At 43.3% G+C, this 26,930-nt stretch overlaps 1 protein-coding gene across 30 annotated transcripts in view; it reads left to right on the top strand.

The window, feature by feature from the left end:
- RERE (arginine-glutamic acid dipeptide repeats) overlaps window positions 1-26,930 on the top strand; it is a 340,184-nt gene that overhangs the window by 54,773 nt on the left and 258,481 nt on the right. For 2 of the 30 annotated variants that reach the window (XM_083628425.1, XM_083628431.1), the window contains exon 1: window positions 13,522-14,179. The exons of 24 other annotated variants lie outside the window; for them this stretch is intronic. The gene's annotated coding sequence lies outside the window, so the exon portion shown is untranslated. Of the gene's footprint in view, window positions 1-5,815; window positions 5,983-13,521; window positions 14,180-26,930 lie in introns of those variants that run through there. 4 more of the 30 variants (XM_083628426.1, XM_083628445.1, XM_083628444.1 and 1 more) reach the window with 4 other exon arrangements.

Consider the following 26,930-nt stretch of genomic DNA (forward strand, 5'->3'; position numbering starts at 1 on the left):
TGATAACAGAAATCGTGCTCGGGCGGCGCGGCAGCATCAGGAGGCCCCATTAGCTAAAGTGGTGCTTCAGGTTAAGAACAGTTTCAGGTTAAGAATGGACCTCCGGAACGAATTAAGTTCTTAACCAGAGGTACCATTGTATGCATGTAGCTTAACTCTTCCCTTTATTTGATTTTGGGGTGGGGAAATGATGTCATAGCATAAAATGTGGCGCACCAATCTGAGCAAAAATAATTCCTGCACATTTTACAGTGATGTGCCCAGGTGTACTTGGTAAGAACTGGGCACAGGTTGACTTGGGTTACTGCTTGAGTGTCTGTGAAGTCATGCACTGAAGATACATTTGTTCTTGACTTCCTGTGCAGGAAAAGAACAGGCTAGAATCTGGGGGCTTGCTGAGTGCAGGGCAGAAAATTCTTGTATGAGTAGAAGATTTGTCCTTGCAGTGAGATTAAGGGAACACTACTGCAAAGAAGATGTTTGAGTTGCTCTTTAGGAGTTTAGTGTCTATGTGTTTGACTTGTTTTATTAATTTGGAATATTTATATCCTGCCTTTTCTGCCCGACAACAGGTTCTAAGGTGTCTGTCAGTGACCCAGTTGTCAGGTAATGGTTTGGCTTAGTGCAAAATGTGTGGGTTCTGGGAGAGGAGATTGTGGTCATTTTGTTCTTCCCCTGGTCCTGTTGCTGCTGTTGTGAACCAAGGGGATGGGGTAAGCAACTTCTCATCTGGGCAGGGGGATGGCAGCAGGCTTGTGTCATTGGCTCTTGAATCTATGGCAAACTGGAACCAGTTTATGATCTGGCATAAGCAGCCTTCTGCATTAAGTATGTGGTAGACACAGCAGACACAAAATAGGTATTGGGGGAGGGTCATAACTGTGTGGTTGCTCAACCAACCACTTGGAAGTTAAATGTGGTGGGTGGGTAGTTCATTAATGTGTACAAAGAATGGTACGGCGTGCTGTTTCTCTTCCCAACAACCTTGTGCGTGGGTTGCTATTCTTCCTTTTACCAACAAGTAACATACCCCAAACCATTGTGACTGAGCCATTAATTGGAGCTTTTGAACCTCCTTGGTGTACATTCCTGGTGGTTGTTTTGTGTTCTCTGGCAAAACAATAACATTTTCAGTTTTACATAGCTTTGTTTGGGTCTGAGTTATCTTATTATTATTGATAACTTTTAAAAGTCGGGTGACCGGATATAAACACACAGATCTGATCTGTGTTTTTGTTGTATTTTATTTTAAAATGTCTAAATTGTTTTTACTTTATTATTGAGAATATGGAAAGCTGCCTTTATGCCAGGCCATGTGTGTATTCCTGTGTGTATTGTTTTCTCTGATCTGCAGCAGCTCTCCTGGGCCTCAGGCAAAGAGAAGAAGTATTTCCTGTCACTTTCTACCTGATCCTTTTCCCGGGAGGTGCTGGGGATTAAACCTGGGGCTTGCAAGCAAAGCAGATGTGGTGTACCACTGAGCTGTGGCCTCTCCTCCAAATTTGGTTGCTTTGGGACCTGTGTTTGATGTGGAGAGGGTGCTTCTCCCCACCATCTCACCTTGTCTGTCTTGGAGGCGTCCTTTCAGCATTTGTCAGCCATGGCTTCAAATCAGCAGTGTCTCTTGCATGACTGCAGTTGATCAATAAATGTGTGCAGGTGGGCTATACCACTAATGCACACACACACTCACTCACTCCTTTGCACTCTGTTACCATGGTCTGTGTTTAGTGTATTCCAAGCGGGCCAGAGAGGGAGAAAAAAAATGTATGCCTTCTTTCCAATCATTGAGCTCAACTAAAATGAGCATTTGATTAGTTCCATCCCCAGGTATACATTTGAAATACAGGGTGGCATTTCTCTCCCCCTCCTTTGGGCAGATCTCATAGATTCCATGTGTGAGCGCCACCACCTTTTGGCTGCCTGTTTCCCTTTGGACTTGTATCTGTAACTGCTCTGTAGCTTGGTCCTTCTGGTCTGTTAATTTTTTTTCATCATTATGCTGCAGACTTCCTGTTCTGTTCTGTTCTTTCTTTTTTCTTTTTTAAAAAAAAGTTTATCAGGCCCTCTTGAGGGAAAGACTATTATAGCTACGGTCACTTCCTGTGGTTATTGTCACTTTCCTTTTAAAAGGCCGCTTGATTCCTCCCCCCACAAAGAAAAAAACAAATCTCTCGAACATAAAAATGATTAGCGCACTAAAAATGTGAAGAACTGTTTTTCTGCCTTTTTGCTGTGTGCCTCTCATAAAAGATGATGAATTCATAGCAAAAGTTTTCTTTCCTAGGGATATCATCTGTTTTGCGCAGAGTCTGCTAACATTCAGGATGTCAGGAAAATCTCTTCTCCCCCCACCTCCCACATCCCTGTGCTCCCCAGTTAAAAGAATCTGCCCTATTCTGGAGAGATTGTAAAGGAAGCATTTGGTAGTCATTTCCGCTAGCTTTTTTGTGAGAATAAGCATGCTTTACATTATAATAGTTTAAACATACCGCAGGCTGTTGATAGAGGTATCATATTTTCCATTCACAAGCGTTTAACGTACGCTTAAGAGCATAGTGGAGAGGGCAGGGTGGCTTTTATTGTTTAAAATTGGCTTGATTTAGACCATTGCAAAAGCCTGTGGTGCATGTGAGGGAAAGAATCTGCTTTAGGTCTTCTGACCTCTGTGTTTTAAACTCACTCGCACTGTGTAAGATTTTAACTAATGGCAGCGTTTTTGAACGGCCTTTTATGTTAGCTGTAGAAGGATGGTTCCATGGAAGAAAGAGTTCATCTTTTTCAGTAGCTGGTGTTTTATTTAGGCTAGCTAAAAGAACAGCCAGCCTAAATAAAGCACTGGCTTAAACTACCTTCCATGGTAGTTTACACAAGCATTTATTAACAATTTTGCCTTGACAAATGTTTGTGTCTAAATGTTTTCATTTGTCTGCAAGGTTCGGTTCTGTTTGAAGGTCTTGGTGCCATTTTTTGAAATTAAGTGACTTGAACACTCCAGCTCTTTATGTTTGTGTTTTGTTAAGTTTACCTTAAATAAAATTGTGTTTAGGGAGTTGCTGAGCAGATCTGTGTATGCACATCTCATTGGCATCAGTATATATGGCTGACATGAAGCTTTTTGTCTCATATTTGACACTGCTATTTGCCCTTCTCTTCCAATGTGCAAAAACTCTTCTACCTCTTTAACTAGAAGCAATTTTTATTTGGCACAGGTGACAAGGAAAGGGGCTATTTCTGATCCTGGGATATCTTACCAGGCTGTTAGATAGGTCCACTACTTTCTCCCAAGTCTAGACCAAATCTCCCTTTCTCTCTCTCTCTCTCTCTCTCTCTCTCTCTCTCTCTCTCTCTCTCACACACACACACACACACACACACACACACACAGGCTCAGATCATACCATTTTGGAGCTCCTCTGTTTTTGTTTTCCAAATGCTCAGCATTCATTCTCAGCTGTAGCTTAACATTGTGCCCTCCAGGTGTTATGAAATACAACTCTCGTCATTCCTGACTGTTGACTGTGCTGCTTGGAGCTGATGCAGTTTGTAGTCCTTAGCATCTGGAACATTTCAGGCTAGTCACCGCTGCTGTCAGTGCACTGGCCTCTGGAAGCAGAGCCACTGTTTCCTCAAGGGAGACGTCACGCCAAGCCATAATTTGCAAACCCATTTCAAACCATGGCTTCTAATTCCTAGTGTTCTGGCTGGCTGCAAGCTACGATTTTCCATTTCGGAAATTACGCTAAACCAGGTTAAGCTTCTGTATTTATTTCATTTATTATATATTTTAAACACTTCTAAACTGCCCTTCATCCAAACTGATGCCAGGGTGTTAATACAATGTAATAACCCAATAACACATACTGGCAATAAAACTTTGAGTAGCAAGTGAACTACGGAACTATTAAGCAGAAGCCATAAAATCAATTTTAAATGCCTGGGCATATGAAAATGTTTTAAAACAGGGCCAGGGAACCTCAGGCCCAGGGGCCTAATGGTGCCCTCCAAGCTTCTCTATCTAGTCCTCAGAACCCTCCCCAAAGCACATTGCCTCTCCCCTCTTCCCAGGTCATGCACTTTGCTGGCCCTGTATCATACCTTGAGTGTTTTTGCTTGACTGTAATGTGCCGTTGAACTCTGTTAATGCCTCTGGCTTGCCTGGGTGGAGGATAGAGAGAGCTAAGTGTAGAAACTAGTCTATTGTGCAAAGGTATTCTTTGCATTAATTGCCCCACCCACTTTTGCTTCTTGCCCCAGCCCCCACTTGCATCTGACCTCTGGAGGGTTTCCCAGAAGGGAATGCAGACCTCTGACTGGAAAAAGGTTCCTCTCACCTATCTTAAAACCTCTTGCCAGAAAACAATTTTAGCGTCTGTTCCAGTTGATCCACCCTGGAAAGGATATTCCAAAATTGAATGTCGCCAGAGAAAAGTTATTCTTTGTTGAACCCACATGCCACCAACAAATTGGACTTGTAGAAGGGATTCATTTGAATATCTTAATGCATGGGAAGAGGGGCATTGTCAGGTATTTGGATTGCAAATTGTTTATATCTTTGAAAGATAAGCATCAGCACCTGGAATTGGGCCCCAAAGCGAATAAGCAGCCAATGTAAGTCTTTCAGAAGTGTTGTAATATGACCCCACCTGACTAGGCCAGTCAGAATTCTAGCAGTTAAACCCTTTTGTTATGGTTGCTGTTTCAGTGTGTGGAGTAGTAATAGTCACTTGCTAGGTTGCTTTTGAGCAGGCAAGTTGCTTGCACTTGCCAATTTCCTATAAAGGGGCTTGTTAATGTGCGGTGCTAGTGAGGTCCAGTGCTAGTGAGGTGGAGTAGCTAAGACTGAACCCACAAACCAGGAACTATAGGCTGTAAACTAGCTAGGTGACCTTTATTCAGCAAGCTCTGGTCTTTCAACCTTGGCTCACCATCTAGGTGCTGAAGATGCATCTCTTTACCTCTTTACCCTGGCCTTTGACACTTGATATGCAGATTTTAGGACCCACTCTATTATTGTGGTGGTAGGTCGTTTTTTAAGGTAGTATGTTAAATTGTTGTGACCTGCCATGGGACCTTGGGATGAAGGGTGGGTGATAAATCATCATCATCATCATTAGAGGGGAATAATACTGTCCTATTGTATGGGGTCCTTGTGTTTATCAAAATTTTGATTTTTTGATATTAATTTAATAATTAACACCGTGAATACTTATGTGAACACTTGAGACAGCAATTTAAATGCTGTGGTTATGATGAGGGAGATTAGTCCTATTTATATTAAAGTAATAATGCATTTTGGGTACTTCATATTTAACTATGATTTTGGGTGGCATATTCATGGAGAAATAATAGAACATTTCAAGGTTGGAAATATTTAAGCTTCCTTCCTACCTCCTTTCCATAGTTGCCAAAAAATTAGACATTGGCACTGGCCCTTTGCATGAGGAGTCAAGGAGGATTATTAGGTGCCAATGCCAAGATTTCAGACTTCTGACTGATGAGGTGTTTGGGTCTTTTCCAGCCCTGGAAGATCCTGGGGTTAAATAGGCTCACTTTTAACTTCATGGTTTTCATAGACAGTGCTCAAAGGAAACATACATCATTTGCTCTGTAGTTGTAGTTTGGGATGGAATCAAAGCATCCCATGTTAGAAGTGAGATTTGAAGAGACAAATTCCTTTCCCTTTTGAAATTATTAGTAACAATAGTGAAAATTATTTTTAAGTTACTGGTGCTGTGACCTGTGGAATCTTCCTTATGCAATATTCTAAAACTGCCAGTTTCTCTTGTGGGTGCCGGGGTGGTGGTGACAGTTGGTGGCGAGATATTAAAAAAGACAAGACCACAGTCAGTACCTGCTGAGCTTTCAAAGTACAGCCTGCTGAAAAGGAGAATTGAGATGACTCGACGCAGCGAGAGGCAGAAGCAGGCTACTGATAAGAAAGCAGAAAAAAGGTTTCAAGGAGAGAAATGTGCAGTGCATGTGTGTAAAGAAGCTTTGAGTGTTGCTTACTTTATCTGGATAAAGAAATACATTGTTGGTGCCAACATTTTGGAGAACAAACGTAGACCACATCTGTTGTACCAACCTCATATTGTGTCAGACCGGCTTAACTGTCATGGCTTCCCACAGCAGAACCATGTGCTGAGTGGGGTATTAACTCTAGCGGGAAGTCGTTAATGAACATCTTTTAACTGGCTTGTTGGATTTCACAATAAAAGGTCTATATAGCTAAATCCTGGGAGTGGTTTCTCAGAAGCAAAGTTCCATAGTGTCTAGCGAGGCTTACTCACAAGAAAATATGTCTAGGATTTTTTTTTGGTATTTTTTTTATTTAAAAAATTCTCTTTTTGCAAGGCACTTGGGAAACTTTTAGCTTAGAAAGGCATATCATCCCCCATAATACTTGCCAATATGTAAAATATCTGTGCACTTTAGGGCTTGGGAAGTAGCCGGATAATACATCACATGCCCTTACAAATTTGTGTGGCCAAAAAGTTGTAAGACAGTTTTCTGAGGTTCCATGGGGTGGGAGTGAGGAGAGGAGAGTGATTACTTATGCATCCACAGAAAAAGAGGACACTGATTTGCATATGGTAATTTTTAAGTATAGGTGCAAATTTGGAGATGTTGTTGTTTAGTTGTTTAGTCATGTCCGACTCTTCACACCAGGCACTCCTGTCTTCCACTGCCTCCCGCAGTTTGTTCAAACTCATGTTAGTACCTTCAAGAACATTGTCCAACCATCTCGTCCTTTGTCGTCCCCTTCTCCTTGTGCCCTCAATCTTTCCCAACATCAGGGTCTTTTCCAGGGAGTCTTCTCTTCTCATGAGGTGGCCCAAAGTATTGGAGCCTTAGCTTCAGGATCTGAATTTTGGAGATAATTGCTTTAATTTAAATATAAATACAGTATAGCTCACCATAGTGGCGAAGACAGTGAGCAGGGGCCTGTGTTGTACTTGTTTAGTCAGGTGTAGGATAGATGGGGTTGGTGAGCTGATTGCGCATTTGCAGCAGCCCCTAGTTATTAATAAAAAGTTATAACGCGATGTAACCTAACTGGGGGTAGGGAGGTAGATTTTTGGCAATCCCTAAGCTCTGTTTGGTATGAGTTAAGCAGGTTTGCTTGGTCAGATTCCAGGTCGTGCAGCAACAAAGTGTCACATCAAACCTGTTTTTAACAACATTTGTCAAGATCACATCTCCATTGTTCTTGATAATGGATTTAACAAACTTTCTCCAGTTAGTGCAAATTGTGTTCGCTAAACAAAGCGTGTGAAATTTGTTCTGAAGGCCATAGAGGTTGTAAGCTGTGATCTCTTTTCTCCACTCACCCCCATTCCATTTCCTTCTGGGCGCCCCCCCCAACTATAGTGACCTGTTCAGCTTTTAAGTGCTTAGTAAATTTTAATAATGCATTTCTAATGTGATCTGTCCGATAAGGCAAAGTGCTCTTACAATTAGTTTTCCCTGCTGAGGTATGTTTATCTGGTAGCCTTTAAGCAGCTGTCTCCTCCTCTTGGCACAGTTTGTCTACTAGGTGAAGTATTTATGCATGCCTTGATAAGAGCTAATTCTCTCAGAAGGAATTTCTGAGAATGGCTGTTACCCAATAGATATTGGGAGTATATATCCATTTAATGTTCTTCAGGTGTACTAAAGCTCTTGGAAGAAGGTAGAAGTTATTTCTGTGCTCTCTGTGCAGAAAGTAGCACCTTGGTTGCATACCATTGAATGTTTTTGTGGGCTGTTCTGTGCTTTTTGGCAAGCCCTCGCTCCGCCTCCGGTTCCCGACTGATGTGGTGCAGTGTGTTTATGTATGCCAGTGGTTTTGAAATGTTCTGCTTTCTGGGAATCCTTTCTATCTTAGTGCATGCAGCAAAGTCCCAGAACTGCTAATGCTTCCAATGAAATGAGGTGATAGAATTTTGGATGGGTGCAAGGTGAGTCTGGGAAAGACTTCTGCCTGGGATACCCTAGCTCAACCAGTGTGGACAGTGCTGAGCTGGGTGGACCAATGGTCTGACTTGGCAGAAGACCACTTGATAGTGTCAGTAGGACTTCACATTGCAGGTGGGGAGATTATACTTGTGATTGCTCCCTTAATGTAAGAGAGCCCCTCTCTCCATAAAATACTCCCTGAAAGTAGAAAGAAAGCTCGTAGGGTATTTTCTAATTGCAGGGAGGTTTTTCCACAGAAGAATAAGGTATGTATAGACCAGGCCTCGAATCTTGTGAAAGGCTGACCAGGACTCTAATTGTGTCAGTGGACCTGTGAGAATGTGCCTTAGAACAGACTGAATGCTTTCCCATCACCTGCACATCCCAAGCGAAGACTATTGATCACAGGCAAGCGGTCTTTCAGAGAAGCTTGCCTTCCATTTACTGAGGTTCTTTGTTGAGGGACCCCTGATAAACTTACAAGGAAGCCCAGGTTTGAAAACCAGGGAGCAAACATATCAAGCATACAGAGTATTTAAGGTTATAGGTGACTTTTCAGCCGTTGAAGCAATCTGTGTTCACCTGTTTAGGTTATTTTCTCTCTCAAACACACACATTATCTTATTCAAAAATGCACTTTCTCTCTCTTTCTCTCCTCTCCTACAAATAGCAGGAGTTAATGACAGTGTGTCAAAGCTTTACTTTGAATTTCCCCAGCTTTTGTTGGTTTGTGTCACAACCTTAATGTTACTTAAACTAGGTATTCTATTTAATTATAATGCTTATAATAAAGTCAGATGTCAGCTCACTTGGCTGCATGCTTAGGCCTGTACAAGGCTGAGTGCTTTGCTTGTAACTGCATCCCTTGTCTCCTTTCATTATCTGTTAATGGTACTCAACATGACAGGGTTGTTTTGATAAATGGAGGCCGCACTGAAACACGGCCTGGATTTCTTTCTGCTCAGGATTGGGAGTGGCCTTTACTCTGCATCAGGCAGTCATGCTGATTGTGTGAGCGTGCATGCAAGCATGCATGTGTTTTAAGGGGTATTGCTGTTTAACCATAAACACCCCAAGCTATTATATGATCTACCACTTTAGTCTGTTGATGTTTTCTCCTATGATTTATTTCTTCTGTGATACTCTGAGGAATGTGGATCCTTTTTTTAGTCAGGTTGCCCTTGCTTGCAGCTGGTTTAATTTTAAACTAATTTTAAGTGGAAATCTGTTCAAATCTTTGAAGAATTGACTGGATTTCTAATTCATTTGCCTCTTTTTGACTTTTGTGGCTGTGTATACACACTACACATTTGAAACACACACCCTCCTCCAAGAATCCTAGAAACTGTAGTTTACCCACCTCGGACCTCCAGTTCCCAGGATCCTTAACAAACCACAGTTCCCAGGCTTCTTTGGGGGGGAGTGCTTTAAATGCATGGTGTGCACATAGCCTTAGATGTACAAATGTCAATGTGCATCGTTGCTGAATCTAAAATAGTAATGGGTTCACATCTAAGTGCTACAGGGAGGCAGTTTTGTATAGCAGTTAAAATGCCAAACTAGGAAAACACTTTATCGAATTGAAATGTGTGTTCAGTTGTCTATTCAGGCATGAAGTTGTCTGGATAACCTTTGGCCATCATGTATGATCTCTCAGCCTAACCTACCTCACCAGTTGTTGTTGAGGTAAATTGGGTGGTACCACCATGTATGCCATCCTGAGCTATTTGCAGGAATGCAGGGTGTAAATCTGCTGAGTCAGATTTGATGCATGTGCTTCATACAGTGCTTGAGAGACTGTTTGCAAGATCTGACACTATTACCATCCTACATCTCCTCTGACAGTTCTGTTTTCTCTTTCTAGAACTGACATGGGGAGGAAATTTCAATTTTTGTTTGTTGGTTGAGTAAAGCCTTTTTTTTCTTTTTTACCTTGCTCTTAAGGCAGCCTACAGTTGAATCTGTATGTTGTAGCCCACAATAAAATATAAAATAAACAAAGAGGATATAATAGAACAAATAACAAATCAGGGAGATTCATACCTTGACAGGCCAAATGCAACACCAGCAGAAGGGCCATCAGAGAAGTAATGAGATGGACCTCTTTTGGCAAGTCATTCCACTTTTCAAGTGTGGCCATAGAAGTGCGATTTAGTAATATAATGTTGTTAAGAAACAATTCTGTGAGACTGTCTAGAGATGTCATGTATGCTGCTTTCTCATCCTTCTAAGCTTATTATCTGCTTTTCTATTGGAAATACAATGTTGCTTAAGACTATAAGTTTATAATGCACCATTCTTCCCTGTGCATCCTCTATTTAGACTGTGTCTCTAGAACCTATGCAATGTTTCAAACACTTGAGCCGAGAGAAGGAAAGGAACATTGTAATATTAGGGAGTCATGAAGGCGCTGTAAGAAATTGAGAGCTTTTTTTCTCAAAAAGACCACCTTAAATGCCTTGACCAAGATAACACAAGGGGCTGCATTCACACTGATCCTTGATTACCAACTTGACTGCTGCAGTAGCTACTGGAAAAGCCTGTATTGGTATTTGAGGCAACATGGTTCTCTGTATCAGAAAGGGATCCAGTAAATGTAGCATTCGCCTCTTCTGGCTGAAGTGTTTGGTCCAGTTTAGTTGTTACTGGAAATGTCAATAATAGTTCCAAGCATTTCAGGGAAGCTAGTATTAATATGGAGACACCTACAGACGGACGGGTGGCAGGGTTGGTGTTCCTGACCGGAGATAGCTGAGTAGAGTATCCTTTGTTAAAAGCTGTCCCCTTTTATTCTGTAGTCTCTCTCAGGAAATGAGAGCACAGTTTGGGGGTGGATCCAGGCCCCTAAGGAATTATCTGAATTCTTTACCTTATTGTAGGCAAATAGGGAGAGCACAAACTCACCACCTCCTGACATGCCCCACATTTTTCAAGATTCTCCTAAAGGGGGTGAGGTGCTATATTGCCATGTGACTGTGACATTTGATGAGCCATTGTCACACTTAATAAAGGTCATTCCTTAGTGCAGGGATAGGGAACTGGTGGCCCTTTCAAAGTTGTTGGATTACAGCTCTCATCATCCCTCGCCATGGTAGCTGGGGCTGATGAGAGTGAGTCCAGCAAAGGTCCCCCCCCCCCGCCTTGCAATAGTAGCTTCAGCATTTCTATTTCCACCTCAATTGTTTGGCTCACATCAACCCGTCTTTTTTCTCATAATGAAGAAGGCTGGACTAAGGCATGCTAGAGTCTTAGAGGTATGTGTGTGTGCCTATGTAGAAATGGTTAAGACTGAGATTCATTGCAGGCGAAATATACACGTTTCTGAGTACAACTACAGAAGGCTTTCTCATTCATACCAGCCCGTTTTCTGCCATGCAGACTTATGATGATGCTGGTGATTGACGACACATTTTTTCACATAGCCTGAATATGTGTAAGACGGGGAGAGAATTCTCCTGGAATCGCTGGGAGGTAAACACTACATCAAGCCATGGCTGGAGCAATCTGTCCTTCCTGTGGCTTGCTGTGTGGCAGGCCACACTTGATTAAAAAATTGGAAGAGGGGCTAAATGAAATGTCGGCTTTTGTCACTTGACTCTGGGATTGATTTTTTTTGGCTCTGGCCAGTGCAGTTCCATCACTGAGCCTCTTGGTTATGAAGCTTATTTTCACTGAGCACATTCCCCTCTGATGGGCTCCCATTGAGAAGCTAATGTGCGGCGCTGATCTTTCAAGGGAGCAGAGCTTGCAGTACAAGCTGCCTTTCTGAGTGTATTGATCACAGGGCGGCCTTTCGGGGTGGCAAAGGGTGTTATACTTCATTAGCTGGGTTGGCGGTTTAGGCAGCTGCTTGTCGCTGGTGCAGAATAGATTAAAGCTTCAAGTACAGACCTTTAAAAGAAAAAAAAAATCTAGCAAAGGCCTTGAGAGTACAGCAGTCTAAATAAAATGCCAGCTGCTAAAGCAATAAATATACAATCAATAATAAGCAATAAATGTGAAACCTGGATTCCTAGGCTAAATACCTACCAGCTGTCTGGGCATTTTGGGTGGAATTCAATGGCATGTTCTCTTCCTTCCCATCCTCTTGGTGTATCCTTATGGGAATTCTAAACCTGGGGAATAAATGCAAAGATGAGTTTTAGATTATCGTTATTTATGGTTATGGAACACAATGTTTACATGACATTTAGTGTGCAGAATCAGAAAATTACTTGGAGTTGGTGGGGGGGACTTCAAAGTTAAGTTTTCCTCAGAGAATACCCAGTGAAATTTGTTGACCAAACTTGCTCATGGGCATTAATTTCAATGAGCCTTTTCTGAACAGGTTTGGCATTTGAAATGACCCTTTGTAAAAGTGATCATGACACCCTTTTTAACCTCCTTTCATGGATTTAAAAAACAGTACTGAGGTAGCATTAAACAGCTGAAGCTAAAAACCGCAATAAAAGAAAAGAGGACAGAGTTTTTAAATTATCTATTCCCAAAGTGCTGCTGGTGGTGGTCCACAAATCCTCCATTTTCTGGTTACCTGTGCATTGCAGTGTGGGGAATGCATTTTGTTTGTGGACGCAGCTATTATTTGGCGAGGGGCAAAACCATCATTGTATTTATTACTTCCTAATCATTGCATTAATGAGTTTGGGAGGGGTGGTTGAAAGGTTTTTTGTTCCCGTGCAGTGCCATGTTTTGTTTGAAAACAAAGCTGGCATGGGGTGTGTGGGTGCACCTGCATTAGTACATCTCACATTGCATTAGGTGTAGTTCTTCTCCAACGTAATGTTAAAAGGGAGCGTCCTCTGACAGATGGATATTTATTCTCCCGTGCAAAAAGGGGGCCGGTGGTGTAGGTGGATTTTAACAAAATGGCTTACTGGTTGAATCAACTGCAACCCAATCCTTCTGTGTAGCCATGATGCCTCTAATGTGCCACTAAATTGGCATTATTTGCCTTTCCCATCCTCAGCGTTATTTGTCCCGTTTTCTTTTCTCCCTCCGCCCCCGCCGTTTTAAATGTTCCTCCACCTCTCTGTTTTTTGATCTGCGTCTCCTCCACGCCGTGTGAGTGTTTGATCTGCATTTGTGAGAACCGAAGCAGGAAGGTTGAGGGGGGGGGGGAGAGAGAAGGAAGAAGGTTGCTTTTGCATTAATATTCCTGGGCTGCTGCTGCATCTCGCTCGCGCTCGGATGTGAGCAGCGGCAGATCACTCGCGGGGATGCTTTGCCTCTTTAATATCTTGCTTGCAGATGCATTTTCTAGCTGACCACGCTATTAAAGAGCCGCCATCAATCACCCAGCCAGCTTCTCCCTGTTCCGGCTCGGATTGGGGCGGGGGGAGAGAAATCTAGGAAGGGAGGCAGGAGCTGTGCGCGCTCGCTCGCATCGCCCAACATTGGCGAGGATGTCGAGCAGCCCGTGAGCCCAGGCATCCTACTGGCCCTGGTCAGCACGGAGCCGGGGGGCTGGCTGGCTCCGCGTCGGTGGCCCCCGCCGGGCCGCCCGCCCGCCCGCCGTTTTGCACTGAGCCCGGTCGGGAGGCAGCGCCAGGCTGCTGGATTCCGCTCCGGGTTTTCCCGCGCGCCGCCGCTTGTTGTCTTTGGGAGGCTGTGCTTCTCTCTCCCTCTCCTGGTGTCTGGGTTGAAAGCAAAAGCGACTGGGTCACACAGAGGCATGTGGAGGTGGCTGCGACCGAGGAGCGGCAGCTAAGCAGGGCGGCTGGTGGATGTGCCGCGGAGGGGCCCGGGGAGCGCAGCCCGCCGCGCCGAGGCAGGGAGCTGCCGCCGCAGCCGCTTCCTCCAGTCGGGATCCTTCTCCGGCCCGGGCAATGCCGCCGTTGCTGCTGCTCCTCTTCTCGCCCGCACCACTGCCTGGCCCAGCAGCGGCGCTGCAGTGAAGCGGGGGCCTCCTTTTGTTCGCCAAGTGCATCTCTCTCTCTCTCTCTTTCTCCTCTGGCCCCCTTCTTTTCTTTCTCTCTTCCCCTCTCCTCCTCCTCCTTCCTTCCTCTTCCTCCCCCCTCCCTCCTCCATGGGCATTGCATGTGGGATTGAACGCAGTAGCAGCAGCAGCAGCAGCCCCCTCTTCCTTTCCTGCGTGCCCTGGAGAAGCAGCTCGAGGTCCGCCGGGGTCAGACTGAAACAGCTGCTGTGATTGCAGGCTGGTTGCCTTGGCCCCGCATCTCCAGGAATTCTCCTCCTCCTTGTTGTTCTTTGCCGAGCGGAAAGTCCAAGGCTGGCTGGGGTGAGTGAGCCAGTGTGTGCCGCCTGACCTGGGGGGGGGGGGGGGCTTGCTAAAGCGGGTGGGGATGGTGGTCTGGCTGACTCGCACGCACATGTCTTTCTTTTTTTGGGGGGGGGGAAATCCCCCCTCAAGACTCGCTTACATTTTGGTTCCTTGTGTGAAGATGATGCAACTTAATGTGCAGTTTGAGGTTGGGGTTCGCACCCCGAAGCGCGGGGTCATCTCCCTGGATTGCCTAAGTGATGTTTACATTGAAGGGTGTGTGTTTGTGTGTGAATGGGAGACAGAGAGATCACAATCAAGTTGAGTTTCCTCTAGAGTGTGGCTTCGGATTTCCCCAGCCTTGAGAGAGGGGGAAAAATAACTTAAGAAAAACAACAACAAAAACATATCACCAGCTGGGTAGATAAAACACTTGACTCCTTCCACTTAATTTGTAATAGCTTAGAAATGCGGGAGGAGGAGGGGAGAGAAAATAATTTCAAGGAAACTTGGATCTGCTTGGTAGGTATTGTGTTAGCTATTATTGGCCCAGGGCACTGTTCCAGAACACTTTAAGGTTACAAGTCCCCCCCTTTTTTTGTCAGGGGATTTTAAAATGAGTCTTTTTGTTTTTTTTTACTTCTGCTCATTTCTGTTCCCACACAAGTTTAGCAACAACAACAAAAGGTTGTACTAAGCTAGGTGGAACTTCAAAAGCTTGCTAAGCTTTTTTGTTGTTTTAAAAAAATCCAAGAGAAGTTTGCAGTGCAGGTTTTCTTGTTTTATTGGAGGGGGGTAGAGGGGGATCTTTCACTCTACTTGCTGGAGTGTAGCAGAAGTGTGTACTGGAATGCCTTTTATGTTTTTTTTTAATTGGTGCCCAGCTCAGTCTAAAAGGCCCTTTTTATAATATTGACTCAACTTTGTTCTCAGTTGATGTGACAGGGAGACCCGCTCAACCACTTCTTGTTTCCCGAGACAGAAACCAGCTCTGCTTTTGTTCAGTACAATTGGGATTTTGTTTTCAGCTTCTCTGGAGGGCATGTGGCTTTGCCCTACATGGGGTGCTGTGCGTATGTGTGATTGGATGGCCTCCTTTCAGCCATGTGGGATTTTTTAATGATACATGAACCCAAATGGCAGTTGACAGGAGCCTTCCATCCACTTGCTCTGGGACTGAGCCCCATGGGCAGAAAGGGAATCTAGAGAACTGGAGGGATTGTTTCTCTGTGAAGTCTTGTTTATCCTTTTGTTGTTGTTAACATGTTTCTGGTCTTTTTAATATTTAGAGGACAAAAAAGTCTGGTTAGAAATGCTATATTCTTCTGGTTGTGCATTTCTGGGAAAGAAGTTAATTTAAGCAGGATTGAAAGTCTTAGAAACTGAGGGGGACATAATTATAGTGTTAAAGGCATTGATCTCTAGGCAATTAGTTCCAGGATTGCAACCAGCTCTGCAATTCGGGGGGGGGGGGTAGGGGCTGAATTGCTGTTTAAAGGCAGTCCATACTTTTCAAAACAGCCCCAGTTGCCTAGTAAGAAATTACACTGCACAGATATCTTCTTCCCCTTTTTTTAAAATAAAAAGAAAAGATCTTTAACAGCAGCTAGGGAATTAGGAGATTTCCATTTGGATCCACCTCTCTTCTCTTTCCCCTCATGTAATTTAGGAGTGTGCTATTTGGTAACAAATCCCTGCGACCTGTGTGTGTGTCTTCAATCCAGGATTCTTCAGTGTTTATTGTTACTCTGCTTGGGCAGCCTCTGTGAGCTTGGCGGGCTGTTCTTCAAATGTTATTTGATCTGGCTGCAGGATAGAATTCACTAGGATTACACTGTGGGGTTTCTCTCTCTCTTCCACCCCCCTCCCTGTGGCTACTGAAAGTTGATGCATCAGCGTGTGCTGTTTAGTAGCATATTTTTAAGCCCTGGCTCTGTGTGTGTGCATTCCCCTTTTTAAGCAGGATCCCTGAGAGGGAGGGCCGTTTAGAATTTGCCTTGTTCTGTGGTTCACATTTATGAATTGAGGCGAGGGCTGACGTAATCTCTCCCTCTTGCCACTTCCTTTGTGTGCTTTCTCCTAGTTTATAGCGTGGGGCTTCTGTCTCTGTCTCTCTCTCTCTCTCTCTCTGCCTGTGTGTATGTGTGTGTGTGTGTGAGAGAGAGAGAATTAAAAAAAAAAAATTCAAACAGAGGCGGTTGTTTTCTCACATGCTTCCCTAACCCCTCCAGTCTACTGTTGTATTGGTTATAACCAGTCCACTTGCTCCTTAAATTTATACATCATTTTTTTGAGGAAATGCTGGCAGGGTTCAGCGAATCGCTTGCCTGGGATGTGGGTTAGCCTTTTTATTTTAATTAATGTAACAATGCGTACAGCTGTTATGTCAGAATGCATTGACTCTTTGGTAGTGTAGTGTACCATACACTGGAGGTTGCCTGGAATTGCTTGGTGGAGTTTGCTGACACTTCCTTTTCTCCCCCCCCCCCTTTTTAATTCATGTGATGGGCGCTAGACAGGCTTTTGTTTCCTGCTGTTGGTAACTAATGGCTCATTTTGTGTGATTTTCTTAAAAGCTCCTTTGGTTTGGCAGAGAGATGGTGGTGAAGGACAGGAAATATCTCTATCCCGCCCCCCCTTGGTAAACCTGTTTGCATAGTCATGTTTAGTGCTGTTCTAGCCACCTGGTCAATGCCTAGGAAGCCAGCATTTATTTATTTAGAGGATTTTTAACCCTTATTTTTAGCCAGAAAGGCTCCCAGAGTGGCTTACATTCAGTCCCAGCTTGCAGGTTTACAATCTGAAACGAACCAAAAACACACACACAAGGGGAACGGGACAAGGAGGGAAGAGGAGAAAAACCCAACAACCTCTGCCACCAATTCTTAAACAGTCATTCTTATAATAACCAGCTGGCATAGAAACAGTTCAGGGGTAAGGATGTGTCTTCCAGTAGCCCGGGTCTGTTGTTCAGAGATGCATACTTGAGCAGTTGTCAAGGCCCCGAGAAGCACAGCTGCCCAGGGCACATCAGGGTTTATTTATTTTTTAAGTCTAGGATATCTGGGTCTGGAAGCCTAAATTGTGGGACAGCCTGTTGACACACGCCTTTCTATTGGGTTGTAGCCAACTGAGTCTTACTCAGAGGAGACTGGTTAATATTCATGGGTGCAAGTTAGTCATGTTCATTAATTTCAGTGGGCCTGTTCTGAGTAGGACTAGCATTGGGTAAAACCCACTGAGTACACCATAGAGTGAAATGAAACCGGTGTGATATAGTGGATAGGAATTTGCTTGTGGAAAGCTTGGGTGCAAATTGCTTCTGAGCAGTGAAGGCCCACCTCCACCCCTGCGATTCCATAGTTATTGCCTTAGGGCTGTCTAGTCTTGCACTCATTTCCCAGCCAGTTGACTCTGGGAAAGCTCATAGGAAAGGTAAGAGGGAGGTGGTATTCAGCATTGTCTTGGCCACATGGTGAAAAGCCATTGATAGCCTATTAGCTGAACATATTGGGAGAATGAAATGAAATACGGATCTATGCCAGTTTATGCCTCATCCTAGATTCTGAAAAGGTATTTTAAACGAAACATCAGTGACATTGTGAAGAGGCTAGCAAAGAGATACCATGCAGGGTATAAGCAGATGAGGGGGGTGAGGGTGACTTGGGATGTAGGTGTGACAGTAGCTTTCTGCTCTTAAATGGTGTTTCTGATGAACCTTTTATTTTGATTTTTTAAAATGATGCAAACACAAAATCCACAATACGAGTGTGTGTTGTTGGTTTTTTTTTAAAAAAAATAATGGTATCCTGTTCTTGTGTGGAACCTCAGAGGGCCTCTCATTGGAAAGACTGATTAGTTCTGCACCTGCTTACCTTCAGCAATGATGCAGCATCAGGCACTGCTTCCAGTCGCTTCACTTTGGGTCAGGACTCAATTGCTTCTAATATTCCTCTCTTTTATATTGTTGGTTCAGCAATATGCCTCAACCAGCAGCAAATGTTGCTGCCCTTTTGCATATTCTGGAAGCACCTCAGTCAGTGGTGCGATGAAGGCATGTATGCTGTGGAAGAGATTGTTGAGCAACTGGCCAAACCTGCAAGGCTCAGCATGCATGAAATTTGTTTGTACATACAGCTAATAGGGTGCCTTGACTGGAGACCTGATTAATTGGTAGTAAGCCATACAGTAGGAGAGGCAGGTGAATGTTACAGTAGGGCAGTTCTTCAGAGAAATAATGAATGGCTTGAAGAAAACCTCACTATGAGGAGCAGAAAGTTTTGTCTATCTCACCCTTCCTACCCTACGTTGGTGTAGGAAATAGGATTTGTGTCTGTGTGGGGAATGGAGCCATTTAGCAATGCAGGGAAGTGAGTCAGATTAAGAACTATAACATAGGCTACTCCTATAGGGCTTTTGCTGGGTACAGCTCCTGTTGCTTAATCTCAGGGCAGGTGTTGCCTTACTGTGGTAACGGGTATGAGACTCATTGGATGCAGAAGGCAAGCAAAGCCATCACAAGGCAGAGTGAATGACAGAAAGTGCCAGCTATTGCTACTTTGCTCCCCATCTTTCTCCTTGCGGTGTTCTATATAAAGTGGAGGAAATTGACAACCCTGAGGACTGGTTGCATTTAAGAAGGCAAGTAGATAGGAGCTGGCTGAGGTTGGTGTTGCAGCGCTCCATTCATCCTAATAGGTCCGTCTCTTGGACATGGAGTGAAACTTGCAGAAAGTTGCGTGAGATGGTTGCAGTTGTAGTTAGACACATAGGAAGAAGCTGTCTTATAGCAGGTTGAATTTATTTGTCTACCTACCCCAGGGCTTTTTATTCTGATGGGCAGCAGCTCCCCAGGGTCTCAGACAAGAGTCTTTGCATCCATCCCCTGCTTCCTCAGCCTTTTAACTGGAGATACCAACAATTGATCTAGGGGCCTGCTGTATGTGATGCATGTGTGCTCTACTGTTGAGCTATATTGTGGGTGGACCTTTCCTGTTCATGTGTGGCTTATGCTGCTCTGCATGTTAGGCAGGGGCCAACATTTTGACTCCTTGATTATAAAAATATTTAAAAGAATGTGGAGCAGTGAAGCATGAAGAAGGGAGAGTTCAGTATTTCTAGGGCAATCACAAGCCTGCAGTTGATCAGCCATGCACTTGGACCCTTGCTGGTAAAATGTAAGCTTGCAGTCAGCTCTTTGTATACCCGCTTTCCCCTCGAACGCAGTAAATAACTACTGCATGTTTGACAAGCAGACTTCAAGCGAAATGCCTCCTGAGGGTGCCTTCTGCCTTGTTGACAGGTGTCTTCACTCTCTCCCCATCAGGTTATTTAGTGATAATGTAAAAATGCTGGCTAATAATAGTGTCGTCCTCAGGCCATATCCTGGTTGCAAACCCTGGCAAGAATTTAAAACAGATTCCCATCTATGGTGCAATGCCTGGGCAGACGGCTATCTTGTCAACTATGAAAATGAGCCAGAGGATAATTTGTGATATGCATATTTAGTAATCATGCTGCAAAATGGCTGTCGAGCCTGTATAGTCACTTTCACACCTGGTTTTTGTGGTGCAAGCTGTCAAGATTCAGGTACTAAAAGCATGGGGAAAAGAGTGTTAGTAGAGAGCCAAAATTAAATGTTTAGAAATGATTTAAAGGCAAGAACCTTTAAGTCCTCAGTTCAGTTTTCAGCTCAGGTATGATACCTCTGTGGGGAGGGAGAGAAGGTATAGTTACAGATAAGCCACTGCCTCAGTCTCAGCCTCCCCATGTGTAATGTGGGTACAGTAAAGGCTTGTCTTGTCTTTTTGTTGTAAAGATCACAAAGATTACTGTATAAGGGGACTCAGATTTAAGAAAATGAGGGGAGATATATCCATGTATAAGATGCCCCCTAATTTTTGACATTATTTTTAAGAAAAAAAAACCTAGTCTTATACATGGAAAAATATGGTATATGCAAAATCATTTGACCACAAAAGAAAAGCGCTATATTTTGACTGCCTGACAATTGGAGGTGAGCTCCTTTCCCCTTCCCAACATTAACTTTGGCTTCAGGATATGCATGTACCAATGCAAACAAGGTTCCCTTATAAGCCATAGTTTACAGACTCACTTCATATCAGGGTTGCAGTCTCTGGTTTACAAGATGGGTGTGGGGGCAAGTGCATGTTTCATGAGGCTGATTCCCACTTTGCAAACCATGATTTCCAGGACCCAGAAAGATGTCTGCGTTAGTTTTTTTTTGGTGTTTTTTTGGGGTTGAAGGTTTGTTACATTGCTATGGGAGAGAATTCTCAGTTTACCAGGAGGGTATGCTGGAAATGGGTTGAAACAGCATTACAATGCAGGTATAGAATTTTATCCATCCTGTTCCCAAGAGTCATATATTTTCACTTTACAAATGTTTTTCCTGGCAGGTGAGATAAGTGTTCTCCCCCCCCCCTTTTAATTTTGACCTTGTGATGTACTGCAGGGACTCATAGTGTCAGGGAAAGGTGTGAATGGCTGATATAAATCTATTTTTCTTTTGCTCTTGCCAAGATAAGGTCTCAGTTCTTGCATAAAAGCTTCCCTGAAACACCATGGGTTTGTGTTTGTTTCTATTATTAAGGACAACTTCTCATCTGACAGCAGGGAGAGAATCTTTTCTCTTCCCACCATTCGCAAAAGTATGGGGGAAATGAGAGCTGTAAATTCTACATTAGCAGCATGACTGCACACTTCCTCGAGGGGGAAGTAAGAGTGCAAATTTTCCCAGGAATGATTCATTGTGATTAGCTTCTTCTGTGAAAATGGTTATAATTTAGGTGCAACAACCTAAGGTTCTGTGCCAGACTTGGCTGCGTTGCAGTCTTAATTCCTAGAAGTTAGACATGGTTGCTGCTGTGCCCTCTTTCCTCCCCCCTCCAAAGTCTAGACACACTCTTCTACCAAAGCTGAACATGAAAGGCCTGAAAGTTTTGCTTTAAGGTTGAGCTGCTTCAAAGGATGGCTGTCTTTATTCTGAAAGATTTTAGGTTTTTCTTGTTACCTTGCAGGAGATGGGCACAATCCAGGTCCCACATGTGCCTTATTGCCTTATTGCCCATGGTTTGTGCCCACTGGCCCATATGCAGTAGCACTTCCATGTCTCACAGTGTCACAGCAATGGCTGCTTTTGAACATAACATAAGAAGAGCCTGTAGGATCAGCTCAGTGGCCCATCTGGTTCAGCATCCTGTACTTGGTGGCCAACCAGATGCCAATGGGAAGCCTGCAAGCCAGGCCTGAGTGCAACAATGCTCTCATTTTCGATTCCCAGCAGCTGGTATTCAGAGGCATACTGCTCTGACAGTGGAGGTAGAACATAGCCCTCAGGGTCTCTATGAATTTGTCTACTCATCTTTTAAAGCCATCCAAGTTGGTGGCCACCACTGCCTTCTGCAGAAGGAAATCCCCTAATTTAACTGTGCCTTGTGTGTGAATTAGCCTTTTCTTTTATCTGTCCTGAATCTTCTAGCACTCGGCTTCGCTGGGTGTCACCAAGTTCTTGGGTTCTGAGAAAGGGAATGAAACTTTCTCACTGTCCACTTTCTCTTCACCATACACAGTTATTTCTGTAATGTCACATTTTACTTGCCTCTTCTCTAAAGTAAAAAAAAAAAAGCTTCAAAGTTGTAACTTTTCCTCATAAGGGAGTCACTCCATCATAATTTCGGCTGCCCTTTTTTGAACCTTTCTCAACTCTGCTATATGCCTTTTGAGGAGAGGCGACCAGAACTGTATTTCAAGTGTGGTTGCACCATCCACTTTGAAACTGTCCTAGTCTGGGGTCTGAATGGACTGGAAATACTGATTTGGAGAAGCTGAATAATCTCTTCAGGCGCTGAATACCCCTTTCTTGCTTAGTTTTAGGCTGTGGGAATCCTCCTTAAGCCTTTGCTAGGGATCTGGTGCCTTAGGAAAGCAGTTATGTCCCCCACCCCATGAGGATGTATTGGACCTTGTATGCAGCATGCTTTTTCTCACCCCCCCAAAAAAGACTGATTCTTTAACACTGAGGTGTGAACACTTGATTTTGTGATCCCTCTTGAGGTACTGTATGCATTGGTGAATTGGTGTGGCTGGAGAATTTGATGTATGTCTCACCTCCCACTTTCCTTAGGCTATTAGGCTTTCCATGCTGAATTTGAGCCCATGTATGTAAGTTCACTTTTGCAGGAGCTGGTCACTTGGGTTCCCTTGCCCAGAGCTGATAACTTATCCTGGATTCAATTACGCTTTAACTGCCCCAGTGTACTCTAAGGCAGTACAATAATTGATTTAGAAAGGATGCACAACTGCCAGCATTTGAGTGCATTCTTATGGATAAAGTGGGGATTGTAATGTGAAAAAGGAGGAGCCCTGCTGGACCCAACTAAAAGTGCATCTAGCTGAGGATCCTGTTTCCGTTACATACCTTTGGGGCTTGAAGGCAACAGCTCCCTCCTGTTTATTGTCTGTACCACCACCTGAACACGGGGGCTCCATTTTGCTATCATAGCCCTTGATAAGCCCATCCTTTCATGAATTTGTCTTAATTGCTTTCTGCTCCATCTGTGGCTGTGAATTCCAGCGAGTCGTTATTGGGGATTGGGTATAGAGTGGAGGGGTGTGTTGTTGTTTAGCATTAATTACTGTGGAGTGCAAATGATGATGTATTGAAGTGTCCAGCAAATCCAGCAACCTTTGGAAGTCCCTGTCCTACAGTCATTTATTTGCTTTGAGTTGAGCCAACTGATACTCTAAAGATGCCCCCCATCAAGATCAATGTGTAATTCTAATTCAATTTTCTTCTCTTGCGAGTGCAGGAGGAAAAAGATTATTTTCTTCCTTCTTGAAATCTCAGGTTGGATGCAAGAACTCCTGATTTTATATTTACCCACAGCATGATGATTTCTGTGATTGCTCGTTTTTTAATATATTTTTTTAGCAAGCATGAATGCCCACAGCAGGTGGTTATGTTACAAGGCAGTATCAAGACAGTGCAAAGGAAATGATTGAGGGAGAATGTAGGAGACTGTAAGCCTTGAGCAGTCGAGGGAAAATCCCTCTCTTTAAATCTGGCAGTGCATTCCCTAGAGAACTTGCTTTTATAAGTAGTCAAAACATACTGTGTTTTGCTCGGTTTTCTCTTCCCTCGCCTGTGAAGCCTAGCGCAGGGGAGTTATGAGCAAGCCAAGGTTATTGGATCATTTGGAGGCTGATTACCTGTGCACAGTGTAATAAAGTAATTATGAATACTGTATGAAAATTGGCTGCAGTCTATTTCAACACATTATGGCTGTTTGCCTCTTCCTTCAAAAAAAGAGGAAAAGTTTGGCTCTTTTAAAAAAATATATTTTGAGGGTGTTTTGCATATTCAAAGCATGTTGGTGGGCTCGCTTCCAATTGCACAGTTTAAAAAAGCATTTGTAGAAAAACAAGAAGAGAGACAAGAGGTCTTCAACAGGTGAGTTGGGACCCACTCTTGGGTCTCAGTCAAACCTAAGACAGCAGCATTGCCACCATACAAATACATTGTAGACAATTAAGGAGTGGGTTCCCAAATGCATGTTTGGGTTAAAGGTGGGCCCTGGTTTTGAAAAGGTTGAAGACAACTGATCTAGACCTATCCACTTTCTGCAGCCTTGCAAATAATTCATTGCCTTCTCACCCGTATGTACCACTTACGAGAAGAGAACCATATATAGAAACTCTTTGTTCTAAGTCAAAGGCCATCACAGTTTGTAAATAAATAGAACACAGCATTCACAAGAACTTCGGTTCCATCTGCACTACATATTTAAAGCGGTATCATACCGCCTTAAATAGTCATGACTTCCTCCAAATAATCCTGGGAGCTTTCGTTTGTTATGAGTGCTGAGAGTTTTTTCCTTCACAGGCCTACAATTCCCAGAGCGTTTTAACAATCAGTCTCTCTTCCCAGAAAACTCTGGGAATTGTGGCTCACAAATTAAAATGACAGAAAGCCTAAGTGTTTGTCTTCATAGAGTTTTCTTTTTCTGGAGATTGGATTCCCATAAGCTGTTGTGGGTTCAGCTTTTACCATTTCAGCTTAGATAGCGCTTTCCATCAACACACAACACAAAATGCCAAATGTACACTGTTCTCCAAGATGCTGCTTGCTATAGAAATTCCATGTCAAAGAGGAACACCCTTTAAAAGCTTGCACTATAAATAGGACAATTGGCATGTTCTTGTTGCTTTTGCAGCTGTGAATGTTTTGAATATAGTTGGGACCGGAGTCTGCAATGGGGGATTGTTCATAATAATAATAATAATAATATCCCTGGCTGGCAAAACATTTAATGCACTGGAACATTTGGTCCTTCAAAACCCCTTCTAAGTAATGCACTGTTACTGATACGCATGAAGGGAATGCCTTAGTCTGTTTGTCAAGCCCAGGTAAGAAGTGAAGAGCATGGGAAATGTGGCGTCTGTTGGGAGAATTTCACTTTTAGTAAAAGCTTCTTTCTTTTCCTTACACATGAAATTGTTTACTCTATTTCAGTTTAAAATTTGGAAATGGGGCCTGTAGGGGCTGGATCTGGTCCTTTCACAATCAGTTCACCATCCCTGAATATTGAAAAGGCTTTTTGTGAAAATATCCTATACTCCACTGAATTAAAGCAAGGATTTCTTTGGTGCTGCAGCATTCATTCTTGCTCAAAGGGGGAACAGCTCAGCAGTCAACACATGCTAGGAGTTAGCCAGTCTGCAGTGAATTACATCTGGGCCTGCAGATCTTAAATTTTATCTCATGGGAGAGGTTAGGCTGCTGGGGGTGGGGGGAAACAGGCAGTGCTGAATAGGTTTAATTGGGTCCTGCATGCCTGCTTAATAGAAACCTGGTGATTTTTTTGTTACTCAATTGGTTCTGCATCAGGTTTCATAGGCAAGGGGGAAACCCTGTGTCTTGGAGGAGGCAATCTATGACATTGGTTACATTTGCTCATGAGGAAAAAGACTTGAAAAGTACATTTTGCATGAATTTTTTGTATGTGCATATGATATCCACATCCTAGTGCTGTTTCCTTGAGTTGCATGTTGTCATTGGATCTCTCTCCCACCCCTCTATCAAGAAAAGGAGTGGCTGAGATTCAAAGCTTTCCTGGAACTCCCTTTTAACCTGCAAGTTTACAAGTAACTAGCCCACAAGCTTTTACTAGTCTTCCTGCCCACACAGGTCTGCATAAGTAATCTGGGGTCTAAAAGGGTTCAGGGATAAAGTATTGCACTCGGTTAAAGCCTTGGTTCTAGACCAACATTCATCCTATACAGAGGTTCTCAAGCTTATTTGGCTTACTGCCCCCTTGTAAAAAAACAACACACAAAAACAAACAAACAGCGCCCCCCCGGGAAATCTACATTCTTTAAGCAAACAGAAAGATGCATTTGAAATTTGCATTCCTTTATGTATAACATAGTAAAGAAATACGTTGTAAATAAGACACCTTGAAGCTTGAAATTATAAAATGATTTATTAAAATCAGCCATAGTAACATTCGCATTACACATTAAAATTTTAAAATTAAAATTACATTAAAATTAAGTTAACGAAGGAGCAGGGCTGGTGCCGCAGCCCGCCAGCCATTGACCAAATACGCAGGCAAGCTGCGATCCACTTTTGGGGCCTGGGTGAAGCCAAAAAGGGTTCGCCCAAGACTGGGAGAGCCCCATGCCTCCAGCACGACCACTGGATCCAGGGGAGGCATTAGCACCCGATCTGGCGGTAAGTGTCATTACAAAACAGATGAAACATGTACAAATGGCTTTTCAAAATTTTCTTACCTTCTTTATTTAGGCTTCTACTGCCTTCTTATTTTTATTCAATAATTTTATTCAAATTATTTGCACAACTTTTCCAGCTGTTTGGCGAAACCTAGTAGTAGTAGTATATAGTATGTCACTGGGCAATTGTTCAAAGAAAGATTTACTTTAAAATCTATTCAGAACAAGGAATGCATATTGTTTTGAATAGTGTAGGTGTAATCATTTGTTATGTACATGGTGCATGACCCTTTTCCATTACCCTGATATTTGTGCTCGGGTTGTATATGATATGCTAGCTGGTTGAATAACCGTAATCTCTTTAAGAGTCTCCTGCTAGCCCATTGATGATATTTCAGTGTTAAGAATCCATCTTATTAACAAGGGGGAGGGACTTCATGTTGTCTAGTCTCACATGATTGCTTTGGAGGGTTTTGTCGTTGAGAAATTGCTGCCGTCCTGAAGATACTAAATATGTTTTTTACTTTGATGCATGGCTTCAGTGTTCCTGCGTTTGCTTGTCTGGAACATTACCCTGTAATTATGAAGGCTGAGAGGATTTTCCTTCTAATCTATCACTTTACCGTCCTCCTTACAATTTTAATGATCCTCTATGTATTTCTTTTATTTTAGTGCTTAATGGGATGAGGGCGGGATTGTATAGAAGAGAAGAGGAGGTGTGTTATGGGGCAATTTTGAGTGAGGTTACTCGAGCAAAAGTTTCCAGCACATTTTTTGTCCTGACCCCCATTGAACATCAGTTGTTTGAGGTGTTTTGGATGGAGCTGTGGTTTTGTGGTATGCTTGTAAGTGTTTGCTGTGCAATTCTGTTTGCCTGCGTAATAATTTGATGGTTATTTCTTCAAAAAAGGCAGCAGATATTGGAAAAACCAGAGTGCCCTGTAGTTGATTCTGCATTGGAGGGAAGTACTGGAGAAAGAGCTATGGCTCAGTACTGGAACCCATACTTGACTTG

The sequence above is a fragment of the Podarcis filfolensis genome (genome assembly GCF_964270895.1).
Source record: "Podarcis filfolensis genome assembly, chromosome: 8".
Classification (NCBI taxonomy): domain Eukaryota; kingdom Metazoa; phylum Chordata; class Lepidosauria; order Squamata; family Lacertidae; genus Podarcis; species Podarcis filfolensis.